Source organism: Megascapheus bottae, chromosome 25 (genome assembly GCF_031878675.1).
Source record: "Megascapheus bottae isolate mThoBot1 chromosome 25, mThoBot2.hap1, whole genome shotgun sequence".
In the NCBI taxonomy this organism is placed as follows: domain Eukaryota; kingdom Metazoa; phylum Chordata; class Mammalia; order Rodentia; family Geomyidae; genus Megascapheus; species Megascapheus bottae.
In genome coordinates, this window is record NC_143533.1 from 16,266,257 (window position 1) to 16,281,665 (window position 15,409).

Below are 15,409 nucleotides of genomic sequence, written 5' to 3' on the forward strand. Positions count from 1 at the left end.
ATGCACACACACACACACACACAAAGGAAGAGGAGGGGGAATCCAAGAGGCAATTAGATGTGCAGAATATTGAAAGGTTTTCTTCTATACATATATTCTTTGAAGTAATGTTCCAGTTTTCCTCGTGAGCATACTTTTTATTATTGTTGAGGGTTGTTGTGGGGCTTGAACTCCGGGCCAGGGCACTGTCCCTGAGCTTGCACTCAAGGCTTGTACTCTACCACTTTGAGCCACAGTGCCACTGCCAGTTTTCTGGGGGTTAATTGCATATAAAAGTTTCATGTCCTTTTCTTATCCAGCTGTCTTTGAACCATGATCCTTCATATCCCAACCTCCAGAGTAGCTAGGATTACAAGTATGAGACTCTGGTACCCAGCCTAAAGTAATTCCCCCCCCCCCAGGTTTTGTTTTTATCCAGGCTACAGCTTAGCAGACAAGTGCCCTTCCCAGCCCCCCAAAAGCCTGCTAGCTGAATGAGATTTTCTTCAACATCATTACTTTTCCCCAATTTCTTCCAGTCACCAGTGACTTCATTCTATACCAATCCATGGTAGTTTCAGCATTCTGTTTGAAATATAAACCTAGGAGAGATTTAATCTTGTTAATATACTTTTTTTTTTTGGTGCCAGTCCTGAGGCTTGAACTCAAGTCCTGGGTATTGTCCCCGAGCTTCTTTTTTGTTCCAGGCTAGCAAACTCTACCACCAGAGCCACAGCCCCATTTCTGGCTGCTTTGGTAATTTAGAGGAGTTTAAGAGTCTCATAGATTTTCCTGCCCAAGCTATCTTCTCTTGAGTAGCTGAGACTACAGATGTGAGCCCCCTCCCCCATCCCTCCCATAGCAGTGTTCTTTTAACATACAGATGCTCAAAGGAAGGACAGAATGAGGCTTTCAGAGTTGCGTGCATGCGTGCGTGTGTGTGTGTGTGTGTGTGTGTGTGTGTGTGTGTGTGTGTGTGTGTGTATGTGTGTGTGTTTTGTGTGTGTTTTGTGGGGCTTGAACTCAGGGTCTTATGTTCTCCCTTGTTTTTTTCTGCCCAAGCCTAGTACTCTACCACTAGAGCTACAGTTCCACTTTTGGCTTTTTGCTGGTTAATTGAAGATGAGTCTGTCAGATTGGTCTGCCCAGGCTAGCTTTGAACTGTGATCCTCAGATCTCAGCCTTCTAGGTGGTTAGGATTACTGGCATGAGCCACCAGTACCAGGCCTAACTTTCATACTTACATCAAAACCCAACCTTGCCTTCCCCCTAATATATATTTAGATACTCCAGTGCACTCCCAGATTTTTCTCCCAGAAGGGTGACACTTCTCATTCCCCAGGGTAATTTAAAATAAAATAAAAAACACATAAATATGGCTTTCTTCTTTTCAAACAAGTCCTACAGGACACCAAGGAGTTTCACAATTTCAATCACTGTAGACAGCCAATTATGCTCTGTCTCCCCCCCCCAATTTATTTGTCCGCCTCCCCCACCCCCAACTCAGAGTGGATGTGCACCAGCTCTACCCTGCCTAAAACTGAAGCTCATTTAGAAATCTAACATCCAGGTCCCACCTGTTCTGGAATGTTCTCCTGAGAGAAGACTGAGTCACATTGGCAGCTGTGGGAACACTTTCTTCTTCTTCTCAAGTTCCATCATTGGCCCTTAAAATAGTAACCCTTGCCACACTTTGTCTTCTCAGAGATGCGAGAAAGCAGTGTGTGTGGAGGCTCTGCCTCCCCTGGGAGGAGTTACCTCAGGTGGCCGGGCAGATGGGGACAAAGGTCACACTACTTGCCTTGACTCCCTGGCTGACACCAGGCCTATGTGCTCTGGTGTTGTTTCTGGGCATCATCAGGCACCCTGGGTCTCCTTGAGGAGCAGGGAGAGAGATCTGAGACACCCCCCACCCCACCCCCAACCCGCTGCAGGCACGGAGGATGTGTGTCCCTAAGTACGGAGGAACAGAAATTTTCAAATGGGTTTGGTATATCAGATGGCCCCACGCCTGCCACAGGCCCTGCTCTGCCTTTTTCCTTTATAAAAGTGTCATGATCCTAGCTATTTCAGAGGCTGAGATATGAGGATTGTGCATCTAAGCCAGCCAGGTAAGTCCAAAAGACATTTACCTATAGCTCGCCAGCAAAAAGCCAGAAATGGAGTTCAAACGGTAGAGGAAAAACAAACAAACAAAAAAGCTCAGGGATGACTTCCAAGCCCTAAGTTGGAGCCTTACTACTGACAAAGGAAAAAAAGAAAAGAAAAGAGCATGCACTTAGATTTCCATTAGACCTTTGTGTCTATTTCTCAGTCTTTTGAGAACCAGAAAAAGGAGAAGAGGAAGTGCTTGCCTATGTCCTTAATTTTTATTATTCTGGGGAAGATGAGGTGTGTGTGTGTGTGTGTGTGTGTGTGTGTGTGTGTGTGTGTGCTGAAATTACTTAGCAAGAAATTCAACTTCCTTGCTTTTCTCCCCTCTGAAGAACAAGAATCTATTCTGATACATTTTCTTAGCCATTCAATCTCCCCCTGCCCCCCTGTCACAACCCCCCACTGTATCCTTAATTTTTGCTTTCCCTTGACTCCCATTTGAGATCTTCAGTTTCTCAAATGTATTCTGGGAACCGAAAGTTGGAGGCAAGAAAATTGGAGATTAGGATCTTGCTCCAGTCCCTTTCAGTGTTCCTTGGGCTCAAATTTGGGGTACAATGTAGACTACTAGGGTATTTAGAGTGCACTAAGGTCCTTTTTCCAGACCCAAGTCTAGGTAGCTTATCCTGCAAGAATCTCTGTCTCTGTCTCTCTCTCTCATTTGATTATCTATCTATCCATATATCATTTACTTTCTATCCATCTGTTTATCTTGGTTTTGTTGTTATTGGGTTGTTTGGGTGGTGCTGGAGTTTGAACTCAGGCCCTTGAGCTTGCTCAGCAGTGCTCTGCTGGGAAGCCACACCTCCAGTGCTCTTTTGCACTGTTTGTTTTTGAGCTAGAGTCTGGCTTTCTGCCCAGGCCCAAACCTCCTATTTTAGGCTTTCTGTCACAATAGCTGTATGCCATCAGGCTTAGTACTTTCTAATAGAACAGTATCCTAAGAACATGCAAACTCCTGCTTCTGAGGAGGACGGGTGCAGCCTTTCCCAGATGCCTTGTTACCTTTACAAAAGCTACTTTACCACAGGACACTCCTGGCTTTCAGTTTTGGCTTGGCACTGAGAAATGTTTTAGGGGAAAATCATCCAACAGAAGTTAAGCCTCAGTTTCCATCCTTGAGATAAAGGAGCAAAGGCAGATACTCTCTAAGGTTTCTTCCAGCTCAGGGGTTCTCTTACCATCTATACCCCAGATTGCTTTTCACGTGGGTGAAAGCTTGCCTTGAAACTCAGGCCACTCGCTTCTCTTATATTAATGAGCCTTTATCGATTGGCCCCGTGTGTCCTTTGTCTCCCCAAGTTAATCAGATTGGCTGGCACCAACTTTAATCAGAAATTTAAAATGAACACCGGAGACAAAAATGAGAAATGAACTGGATTGTAGTTGTTCTTTTTTTTTTTTAAGCACAAGATGACAGGCACCATTTACCATAGCACACCTTGTCCCAAGAAATATTAGCAGATTCTTCTTGAAAGAAACTTTTGATCACTGAATTAAACAAAGTCAAAATTTTTTCCTTCCTCCTTTCTTCCTTGTCTCCTCCCTCCCTCCCTCCATCCATCCATCCTTCTCTCTTTCCTTCCTTCTATCTGGGCAAGCATTCTACCGCTTAAACTACACCTTCATTTTTCTTTTGTGGTAATACTTTAATTCTCATATGGCTCTTTTTATTTTTGAGATACTAAGGCTAATGCAGATAAGAGTTTCAGAGGGCCAGGAGTTTGACCTAGTGGAGGAGTGCTTGCCTAGTATGCATGAAGACCTGAGTTCTATTCCTTGGTATCACATACATAGAAAAAGCTGGAAGTGGTGCTGTGGCACAAGTGGTAGAGCTCTAGCCTTGAGAAAGCCCAAGGACAAGCCCAAGACTGGCAAAAAAAAAAAAAAAGTTTCAGGGATTTGTCCAAGCTGGCATTGTGTGTGTGTGTGTGTGTGAGGGGGGGGAGGGAGGGAGGGAGGGAGGGAGGGAGAGAGAGAGAGAGAGAGAGAGAGAGAGAGAGAGGGAGGGAGGGAGGGAGGGAGGGAGGGAGGGAGGGAGAGGGAGAGGGAGAGGGAGAGAGAGAGAGAGAGAGAGAGAGAGAGAGAGAGAGAGAGAGAGAGAGAGAGGGAGAGAGAGAGAAAACTGAGCATAAACTCAGGGCTTCCTATTCTCCCTTAACTTTTTCCCTTCAGGTTGGTACTCTGCCACTGAGCCACACCTCTATTTTTGTGTGTGTGTGTGTGGGTCCTGGAGTTGAACAGGCCCTGGGCACTGTTCCTAAGCTCTTCAGCTCAAGGCTACTTCCTACCCTGAGTCAAGCCCCACTTCCTGTTTTCTAGAGGTTAATTGGCGATAAGACTCTGGTCCTTTTGTGTCTGGGCTGCCTTTAAACTTTGATCCTCAGATCTCAGCCTTCTGAGTAGCTAGGATTACAGGCTTGAGCCACCATATCCGGCTCTATTTTTTTTTTTTTAACCTGCGCTGACTTTGAACTGCAATCCTCAGCTCTCAGCCTCATGAATAGTTAGGACTGCAGCTATTGAGCCACCATTGCCTAATATTAGCATTTTAACATCTTAGTCCAATCTTAGATGGAACAGAGATAACAGCTGTCATTTTAACCAAACATTTCCAGAGATTTGGGATTCCTAAAGCTGTCAGAATAGCCAGTGTCTCGAATGGTTCTCAAAAGCCAGCACCTCTAGGCCTTGCCCAAGGTCATGTAGAGTCTTGGAGATTTGGGATCTTCACACAATGCCAGCAAGATGACTTTGCCCAGGACTGTGCCCAGAGCCATGTGGACGCATCCCAAACTTGTTGTGGAACTTTAAAGGAGAGCCATTGGCTATCACAGTCCCTGCCTTCTGCCAGATTTCTTTTATAAGTTCCAAAGGACACTAAGAGCCCCAGGACATTTGCAGAATCAGTATTCTTTGAATGTTGAAATGTGGATTCAAAGGTTATTCTTAAGTACAATCCTCTGAACCTGCCAGAGCTACTGGTGCTACAGGGCAGTTCTCTTTTTCTTTTTCTTTTCTTTTTATTTTATGTGCCAGACCTAGAGTATGAACTCAGGGACCTGGGCTCTATCCTTGAGCTTCTTTGGTTCAAAGCTAGTGTTCTACTACTTGAGCCACAGTGCCACTTACAGTTTTTCTGGTGGTTAATTGGAGATGAGAATCTCACAGACTTCCTGCCTGGGCTGGTTTCAAACCATGATCTTCAAATCTTAGCCTCCTGAGTAGCTAGGATTACAAGCATGAGCCACCAGTGATTGGCTTCAATTTTATTTTTTATGTTTTAAGCAGGATGGTCTAGAACTTGAGATCTTTTTTTTTTTTTTTGACCAGTCCTAGGCTTGAGCTCAGGGTCTGAGCACTGTCCTTGGACTTTCTCAAAGCTAGAGCTCTACCACTTGAGCCTCAGCACCAGTCCTAGCTTTTTTCTATGTCTGTGGTACAGAGGAATGGAACCCGAGTCTTCATGCATGCTAGGCAAGCATTCTACCACTAGCCCAAACTCCTAGCCCAAGATCTTTCTATCTCAGCCTTCCGAATCACAGAGCAGTCTAAATTGGACTCCTCAGCAAAAAGCTAATCTGACAACTAGACATGGATGGTTCTTTGTGTATGCTAGGCAAACACTCTACCACTAGGACTTCATGCATGCTAGGCAAGCACTCTTACCACTAAGCCACATTCCCAGCCCACTACCACCTTCTAATTAATGTCCCTCCCACAAGTCCAGCCACCATGTCCCCCAAGCCGAGGCTCAAAACAGGAGAACTGCTGCCTGGAGCAGCAAAGTTCAGGATAGCACCTAGGACCTGAGTTCAAGCGTCAGGACCTACAAACAAAAAACATATCCTAAGAGGAATCAGACTGCCATCTGGTTTGCCGTGCCTTAACAGCATTATATTGAGTAAGCCAGGCTACTAGGACACAGTCCAAGGGCCACCGCTCCTCCATAAAGTCAGGGCTCCCTGAAAGGGTAAGGCTCTTTAATTAACTTCCCTCAGGGCCCCTCCCTCCCAGGCTCCGCCCCTTGCCTTGCTCTATTTACAATGGAGGCCACCTGACTTAGACTCCTGTCTCCAGCTGCCAAGGCTGCTGTGAGCTGACTCTCCGGAGCTAAGTGGCACAGAAAGGGCCTGACAGCTGTGGGACATGACAGAGCAGGTATGTGATGGGAAGAGGAAAAGATGGAAAGACGAGGTGAGGGCCAAGAGGTCAAAGATGGGAAGGGATGCAAAGGAGGAGGAGACATCTTGGGGGGGGGGGATGGCTTTGGTGGCCATACTGGGGGAAGGGGTTAAGTGGTTTTGTAAATAAAGTGTGGGGGGGTGGAGAATAAAAGATGGCCAGATTCGATTTCAGTTGCTATGAGTTTCATATTTGTCATGGAAACTGGCCCAGAACCTCTTTTCCGGTGTTTATTAACCTGTGTGGCTTCCTGGTCAACTGTCTCTATAGAGCCCTTGGCTCTAAGGGAGTGAAGTGCTTATTGTGCAATTAGAAAATTTATATCAAATGTTTCCAGTCATAGCTGGAAGTAAGGTTGGCTGGAGCCCCACTTAATCTTTATTTGGTTCATTTTTTTTTTCCATTTTGGCCTATTTACAAGTGTTCTAATTTCATATTCATTGTGATTTGTGATTTTCCCAGGATAATACTACCCTATCCATCCCTCCTTCCCTGTCCTCCCTTCCTTCCTCCCTCCCTCCCTCCCTTCCTTCCTTCTCTCTTTCTTTCCTTTGGCCAATACTGGGGCTTAAATTCAGGGCCTGGGTATTGTCCCTGAGATTTTTTTTTCTTCAAGGCCAGAGCTCTCCCACTTGAGTCACAGCTCCACATTCAGCTTTTTTGGTAAACAATTGAACATCAGAGGCTCAGAAGTTGGGTGCTGTGGCTCACACCGGCAATCCTAGCTACGCAGGAGGCTGAGATCTGAGGATCACAATTCAAAGCCAGACTGGGCACAGAAAGTCCGTGAGCATCTTCCCTCCAATGAACCAACAGAAAACCAGAAGTGGCACTGAGGCTCAAGTGGTATACTGCTAGCCTTGAACTGAAGCGCTCAGGGACAGCACCCAAGTCCAGCGTTCAAGCCTCACGACTGACAAAAAGAAAAAAAAAAGAGGTTCAGGAACTTTTCTGGCTTGGCTGAATTTGAACCATGATCCTCATGTCCTCATGTCAGCCTCCTGAGTAGTTAGAAATACATACATGAGCCACTGGCACCCAGCTGGCCTCGTGTTCTGAAAGGCTGTGCCAGATGCCGGCGTAGCCACTTGGAGATGAAGCTGGGGCAAGTGACATATGTGTAAATATAACGAAAGGTTTTGTTTTAGACCATAGGGTCTGGATGTTATTTTGAGGCAAAAGGAACCACTCAAATTGGATCTGATTCTGGGAGTCAGATCACTCTGGCTGTTAGAATGACACGTGAAGAAAGCAGAGGCTTTCTGGGCCAAAAGCCCAGCAGATGGATTAAAAAAATATGATACATAAACAATTATTCAGCCATAAAGAAAAATGAAATTATGTTGTTAATAGGGAAATGAATGGAACTGGAAATCGTTATATGAAGTAAAAACAAGCCAGGTCGCTGATTTCACTCATATGAGGATTCTACATATGATATGTCAATTTGGAGCTGGGTGTTTGTGACTCATGTCTGCCATCCTAACTACTCAGGAGGCTGAGATTTGAGGATACCAGTTGAAAGCCAGACTGGGCATGGATGTCTGTGAGACTCATCTCCAGTTCACTATCAGAAAAGTCAGAAGTAGAGCTGTCAAGTGGTACAGTGCTAGCCGTAAGCAGAAAAGCTTAGGGACAGTAGCCAGGCCCTGAATTCAAACCCCAGAACATACACACACACACACACACACACACACACACACACACACACACACACAGAGGCAGGTGCATGATCTGGAATGCCCTTTAGCAGAAGGGCCCCACAAGGCTGATTCAATTTGATATACTTAGGACCTTTGAGATCACACCCAAGGAGTCCATTTCTTTCTAAGTGATCTCCCTCAAAGATAGTTTTCTTCCCTAGGGGTAAAATGTGTTCTTCACTTCTGTCACCAGTGTGAAGGCTCCGGGAGGAATAAGGAAGTATAAGCAGTTGAGCTGGGAGTGGTGGTTCACATCTGTAAGCCTAGCAACTCTGGAGGCTGAGATCTAGAGGATTATGACTCGAGGCCAGCACAAGGAAGAAAAGTCTTCAAGATTCTGCTGGTTAGCAAAATCCCAGGAGAGGAACATAAGTCAAGCACGACTTGAGCAAGCGGAAGGCTCTAAGTATAAATGCTGTTACCACCACCACCACCACCACCAACAAACAAACAAACAAAAAACACAGTAAACAACAACCAAGGAAAGACAGAAACAATTAAAAACTGAAATGTACTGCCGGTTTGGAGGCCAGCATTTTAATGCTATACAGTGACTTCTGAGCCACTGGGCTTAGCATAGGTTCATGTTTGTGCAAGGCTGGGATAGGCTTATGCTAACAATGTATTTATGGAGTGCTTTTGTTTACAAAATCCTTCTATTTTAATTCTCCTTTTTATCCATCCAAGAATAGCTTTCTTATTCTTTCAACAAGGTCAAGTGGCAGTTTGTTTTGGACTCCGTTAAAACCATGTCCCAATGTTTTGCCATGGCTGGACTTTTTAAAATCACTACCACTCCTGTGGCTTTCTCCAAGTTTATTTTTATTGTTTAGTGAATGATGGCATGCAAAAGGCTTGGTAGTACATGCCTGTAATCTTTGCAATCATGAGGATCCTGACTTGAGGCTAGCCTGGGTCCTGCCTTTAAAAGCTACAACAAGAACAACAACAAAAGAAACAAAGAAGAGGCAAAAAGGAAAGAAAAACATCGTTTTAGCCTTTCTGGGTTGTGAATGGTGGTTTCTCTTAGTTCTGATTTGTATTTTTTGGATGAATCATAAAAAATAGTGTTGAACTTCTTTCTTTCTTCCTTTTTTCAAATGTTGACTAGGTAGATAGTTTCCTTTTCCAAGTTTGTTTCCATTTAATTTTTTTTGTGGGGGGAGAGTTGTTTCTGTGGCTGGAGATAAAATCTAGGCCTCAGCCCTATCCAGTTTTTGATTGGATTGGCAGGATTCTTTTTCACTCCCTCCTTCAACCCCTCTCCCCCAGTCCTGGGGCTTGAACTCAGGGCCTGGACATTGTCCCTGCAGTTTTTTGCTCCAGGATAGTGTTCTACCTTGAACCACAGCTATACTTCTAGATTTTTTCTTTTTTTGGTAATTAATTAAAGATATGAGTCTCATCAACTTTCCTGCCTGAGCTGGCTTTGCACCTCGATCCTCAGGTCTCAGTCTTATGAAACTAGGATTGTAGGCATGAGATACCATCAGGTCTCCGTAGTTTTTTGGTGGTTTTTGTTTTTTTGTCTTTTTGCCAGTCCTGGGGCTTGAACTCAGGGCACTGTCCTTGGACACTTTTTGCTCAATGCTAGCTCTGCTGCTTGAGCCACTGAGCCACTTCTGACTTTTTCTGTATATGTGGTCCCAAGGAATTGACCGCAGGGCTTCGTGCATGCTAAGTGAGCACTCTACTACTAGGCTACATTCCTGTCCTTGTCTTTTTTTTTTAAATGATAATTCTACTTTGTTAGCTATATGTATTGTAAATGGCTTTTTTTTCTTCTTATTTTGATGTGGGCTTGAACTCAGGGGCCTGGCTACTGTCCTAATCTTTTGTACTCACGGCTGGCACTCACCACAGCTCCATTTGGGCTTTTTGGTGGTTGATTGGAGGTTGGAGTCTCACATAGTTTCCGGGCTGGACTGGCCTCAAATTAGAATCCTCAGATCTTAGCCTCCTACTTAACTAGGATTACGGGTACGAGGCACCAGTGCCTGGCTTGTAAATGTTTTCTAGTCTGTGGGCTAGTGAGTTTATTTACCTATAAAGAAATATGGTCTTGATCTAAGAAGACTGAGGAAAACACTTCTGAGGATTGTTTCCTTAGAGTCTTTCTTCTGAGGTAAAGAAGCGAGTCATAGTCAATCTCAGATCAATTATCTGAAAAGGTAATAATTTAGCTCAGTTCAACTCACCATTAATGCACCAGTTAACATTCTCCAGGGATTCTAAGGTGTATGAGGCAGTTTTCCCTGTGAAGTGTTTGCAAGTGAGCAAGAAAAGCAAATAGGTCGACCAAGACCTGCCATAGACTGTGTGCAAGAATGTCTTACAGGCTGTGGAGCAAAGATGGAGGAGGAATAACTTAGCTCCAGAAGAGGGCATGTCTGGAAGATGGAACAAGAATTTTCCATGATTAGTTAGGCTTCATAAGAAAAGAAACAGGAGGGCCAGACATGGTGGCTCACACCTGTAATCCTAGCTACTCAGGAGGCTGAGATCTGAGGATCGAGGTTCAAAGCCAACTTGGGCATTTCAGTCCATGAGACTCTTATCTCCAATTAGCCACCAGAAAACCGGAAGTGGTGCTGTGGCTCAAGGAGTAGGGTGGTAGCCTTGAGCTAAAGAGCTCAGGGACATCACTCAGACTCAGAGTTCTAGTCACATGACTGACAAAAAAAGAAAGAAGGGAAGGAAGGAAAGAAGGAAGGAAGGAAGGAAGGAAGGAAGGAAGGAAGGAAGGAAGGAAGGAAAATAAACCGAAAGAGTAACAAAAACCCAGAGGAAAATGCGCTGGTGGCTCATGCCTGTAATTATTGCTACTCTGGAGCCTGAGATATAAGGATTATGGTTCAAAGCCAGCCCTGGCAAGAAAGTCCATGAGACACATCTCTAATTAATACCAGAAAACTGGAAGTGATACATAGTGGTAGAGCTCTAGCTTTAAGCAAAAGATTGCTCAGGGACAGTACCCTGGCCCTCCTGAGTGTAAGCCCCAAGATTTCAAAAGAAAAAAAAAAGGAAGGGAGGGAGGGAAAGAAGGCAGGCAGGTAGGCTGGGTGTTGGTGGTTCATGCTCGTCATTCTAGCTACTCAGGATCCCAGTTGAGTCAACCAGGCAGGAAAATTTCTGATACTTTTTGTTGTTGTTGTTGTGGGTCATGGAGCTTGAACTCGGCCTGGACGCTGTCCCTGAGCTCCTCAGCTCAAGGCTACTGCCTACCCCTGGGCCTGGGCCTTGTCCCTGAGCTCTTCAGCTCAAGGCTACTGCTCTACCCTTGAGCCAAGTCCAACTTCTCGTTTCCTAGAGATTAATTGAAGATAAGAGTCTCAGGTCTTTTTGTGCCTGGGCTGGCTTTGAACCTTGATCCTCAGATCTCAGCCTCCTGAGTAACTAGGATTACAGGTGTAAGCCACCTCGCCGGCTCCTGATACTGTGATCTGGAATTAGCCAGCAAAAAGACAATTTGAACTGTGGCTCAAGTGGTAGAGCACTATCCTGAGTGAAAAAGTTAAGGACAGTGCCCAAGCCCCGAGTTCAAGCTCTAGGACCTGACGACAACAACAACAACAACAACAAATATATTCAATTTTTAAAACATGTTATGGATTTTTCTAAAATTTTGGCATCATAATTTTTGCTGTTGGAAAAATTATTGTTATTTTGTGTGGTTGGCCCATGTTCTATTTTGCCTTATTTGTGTCTTACATGTTTTTGACCGATTGAACACAAAGGTGTGTTGTGTCTAAGTTCCATGACTTCTTGAGTCTCAAAGGGGAAATGGTAATTATCTGTTTCGGTTCTATGCAGTTCTATATTATACAGCTAAGACCTGGGTGTGGTGGTTCAAGCCTGTAATCCTAGCTACTTTAGAAGCAGAGATCTGGGGATTTCAGTTTGAGGTCAGTGAGGCATAAATATGTTTATGAGGCCAGCTTCCAATAGCTCACATTGTAATCCTTGCTACTCGGAAGGCTGAGATCTGAGGGTTGAGGCTTAAAGCTAGCCCAAGCAAGAAAGTCTAAGAGACTCATCTCTAATTAAGTACCCCAAAAAGCTAAAAGTAGAGCTGTGGTTCAAGAAGTAGAGCACTAGCCTTGAGTGAAAAAGCACAGGGACAGTGCCCAGGCCCAGAGTTATAACCCCAGGACTGGCACCAAAAAAACAAAACCAAAACCAAGATTTCGTAGCCTTAATTGTATTATCTCAAATCTTCAATCTTAGAGAGATGCAGACTGTGTGTCCGTGTGGTGTGTGTGTGTGTTCCTGTCTTGGAGCTTGAACTCAGGGCCTGGGTGCTGTCTCTGACCTTTTTCACTCAAGGCTAGAGCTCTATCACTTGAGCCACAGCTCGACGTCTTCCTTTTTAGGTGCTTATTTGGAGAAAAGAGTCTCCTGGACTTTCTTGCCCAGGCAGGCTTGAAACTCTGATTCTCAGATCTCAATTTCTTGAGTAGCTAGGATTGTAGGAGTGAGCCACTGGAGTTGGTGAGATGCAGATCTTTAAACTGCAACCTATTTAATTGAAGGCACCTGGAGAGTCTTTTTTTATAGCAGCTCTATAAACAACTAGATTAAGTCTCATAGAGCAATTAAGAACTTTCTGTTTAGGGATTTAGGTATCTTGGCAAGAAAGCCTGTACAAATTTGAATGCTAGGATACAGCTAACAGCATTTTCTGTCCCTTGATGCTCAAGTAAAATAATAGCTAAAGCTTCAGAGACATTCTTCTTCTAGCAATCTAGTCCCTGGAGGCTATCCTATCTCCATGGGGAAAATCATTAATGTTAGCCTAAGAAGTGTAGTGTAGCATTGAATATTTATTTATGTGTTTATTTTTGCTTCATTCTTTGGTTATGGGCGGGTTCACTACAGAAGGCATTAGTGTCAGGTCTCTGACATTTCAATTTCACCCAGCCTCAGATTCAATCAACTCCATTTTTCTTTATTCTGCTTTAATGAATTACTTATCTCTTTTCTTTCCAATCAGATATCTTGGGCTATCCATGGCATTCATCTTTAGTTTATCTTGTATTCAGAATGAGGGAATGTGTTTTCTGGCTTCTATCTCTCTAGAACCCCAGAAGGTATTGGGTATATAAAGTTTAATTGAATGCTGAATTGAATCAGACTTCTGTTAGAGAGTGCTGCCATTTTCTAAAGAAAAGAGCAAGTATGTTGAATTTCAGGTACAGAATTTTGCCTGTGCAATTTTAAATAGGAAGGCAGCTCCTGATTCTTTTTCTTTCTGAAGCATTACGGTGTGAAATTATGGACACTTACACAGCTGGTGGAGAAAGGAATCACGCCTGCAATTATCTTCATGCTGAATTGAGCTTTGGGGTTCTGGTAGAAGCAGCAGAAATTGGATTCATCACAAAGTATAATTTAGATTTCTCTCTAGTGCTCTATGTACTATCTGGTCTCAATCATGAGTTTTCTCATATGGGAAAAGGAGTTCAGGTATTCCTATAGTATGTGTAGCATGTGTTCATTGTTATAAGCCTTTTTTTAAATTTTAAGTATGGATCTTGGGTTTGGCCTTGAACTCAGGGCCTGGGTATTGTCTCTGACCTTCTTTTTGTGCAACACTAACACTCTACTACTTGAGCCACAGATCCACTCTGGCTTTTTTTGGTATTTTAGTGGCGATAAGAGTCTCAGTCTTTCCTGCCCAGGCTGGCTTTGAACTACAATCCTCAGATCTCAGCCTCCTGAGTAGCTAGGATTACAGGCACTGATGAAACAAAAGATTTATTTTCTTAGTTTACCTTAGCTACATTGAAGGGGGTGGGATTTCAAGGTTACATTTGCACATGCATGTTTCCAGTATATTCTAGTCGACGTCATCCCTTTTGCCACTCTCAAGAAAAAGAATTTCTGTACCAAGGTTTCGTGTTGCATTCAAATATCAGTAGGACCTGGGCAGGGTTGACACTCCCTGTACTCTTAGCTACTCAGGAAGCTGAGATCTGAGGATTGAGGATTAAAGCCAGCCCATGTAGGGAAGTCTGGGAGACTCTTATCGCCAATTAACCACCAGAAAACTGGAAGTGGCGCTGTGACTCAAAGTGGTAGAGCCCTAGTCTTGAGCTGAAAGAGCTCAGGGACAGTGCCCAAGCCCTGAGTTCTAGCCCCAGGACTGACAACAAACAAAAAAATAGCAGCAGGAAACCTTGAATCCTTGATGGGATTAAGGAAATTGGCTGAAGCTTGGTTTCTGGAAGGTGCACCCAGGGTTTGGTGAAAAACCATATTACAACCAACTGATAACTGGTAATAGCTTAGACCTTAATGCTCCTGAGTTATATACCTCGAGTATGAATCCTGGCTCTGTTGTTGCCTAAGTCTTTGACTTTGGGCAAATTATCTTCCCTTTTCCTGTTTATTTGGTTGTAAAATTGGGCTAATAATACCTCCTAAAGATGTTGTGAGAATTAAACGTGCTTACTACTCAAGTGAGAAAATTTAGCTACTATTATTATCTCTGAGTCTGACCATTTGTTCTGTGCCATTTACATATAACATATCTACCAGAGATCATATATTTAGAGCTTATGTCCAAAAGTACTAAGTTTAAGCTCATATAAATGAATTTTAATTTCATTTATACAATGACTTCTCAGTGTTTCCTTTGTTTTGTGTTTTCCAGTTGTGGGGCTTGAACTCAGGGCCTGGACACTATCCCTAAGCTCTTTGCTCAAGGCTAGTGCTCTACCACTTCCTACCACTTTGAGCCACAGCACCATTTCTGGTTTCCTTCGGGTGGTTAATTGGAGCTCAGTTTCACAGACTTTCACATTTCCCATGCTGGCTTTGAACTATGATCCTCAGCTCTCAGACTTCTGAGTAGCTAGGATTATAGGTGTGAACCACCAATGCCTTAGCCTCGGGTTTTAAGATTTAGCTTCCTCATTTGAAAAGTTCAGAATTCCTCTGTGTGTGTGGTGTGTCTGTCTGTCTACTGTGGCTTGAACTCAGGGCCTCAAAGGTGGTCTTGTTTTAGCCTTTTCACTAAAAGATAGTGCTCTACCACTCGAGACACACCTTCTGTTTTTTTGCTGGCTAACTGGACGTAAGAGTCCTGTGGACTTTGCTGCCCAGGTTTAGAACTGTGGTTCTCAGATCTCAGCTTCCTGAGTATCTAGGATTACAGGTGTGAGCCATTAGTGCCCTCAGACTAGGCAGAGAGTGAGGAGTCAAATCATGAAGCTTGCTGCTGTTTTTTTTGTTTTTTTTTTTTTTTTTGTTTTAGTTTGTTTCACAATAGCTGTTCTATGACCCCAGCTGGTGTGCTAAATTTAGGATTTTGGATTATCTGTAACAGTTCTGTCTTCCCTTACCAAGGTTAATAGAGAAGCAAATGCAGAACAAAGAAAACTACA

General features: G+C 43.9%; 1 protein-coding gene across 1 annotated transcript in view; it reads left to right on the forward strand.

The window, feature by feature from the left end:
* The first annotated feature begins 6,221 nt into the window (after nucleotides 1-6,221).
* Nucleotides 6,222-15,409, forward strand: part of Atosa (atos homolog A) — a 79,709-nt gene continuing 70,521 nt past the window's right edge. Inside the window, exon 1 of the mRNA XM_090358386.1 lies at nucleotides 6,222-6,294. The gene's annotated coding sequence lies outside the window, so the exon portion shown is untranslated. The remainder of the gene's footprint in view (nucleotides 6,295-15,409) is intronic.